This window comes from Triticum aestivum, chromosome 4B (assembly GCF_018294505.1).
Source record: "Triticum aestivum cultivar Chinese Spring chromosome 4B, IWGSC CS RefSeq v2.1, whole genome shotgun sequence".
NCBI classification, from domain to species: domain Eukaryota; kingdom Viridiplantae; phylum Streptophyta; class Magnoliopsida; order Poales; family Poaceae; genus Triticum; species Triticum aestivum.
In genome coordinates, this window is record NC_057804.1 from 565374979 (window position 1) to 565375306 (window position 328).

The window sequence follows — 328 nt, forward strand, 5'->3', positions numbered from 1 at the left end:
CACCAGCGCCCTGGCGGTAGGGTTGACCCTACCGCCATTGGCTGTGGCGGTAGGTTTGACCCTACCGCCAGGGCATTGGTGTTTACCGTCACAGAAACTTTGCCCCCTACCGCCATGGCCAGTGGTGGTAGGGTTTGGTCCTACCACCAACGGGTTTGGTTTCTTCATCACAGTAGGTTTGGCCCCCCCACCGCCACTGGCTCTGGTGGTAGGGTCCAGCAGCCTACCGCCGGGGCATGTGGCGGTAGGGTTGTAATCTAAAAACAGAGCACTTTGTTATGTTCTGTCCCTATTCTCTTCCCAGCACAACAGTTTTTCAAAGAATATG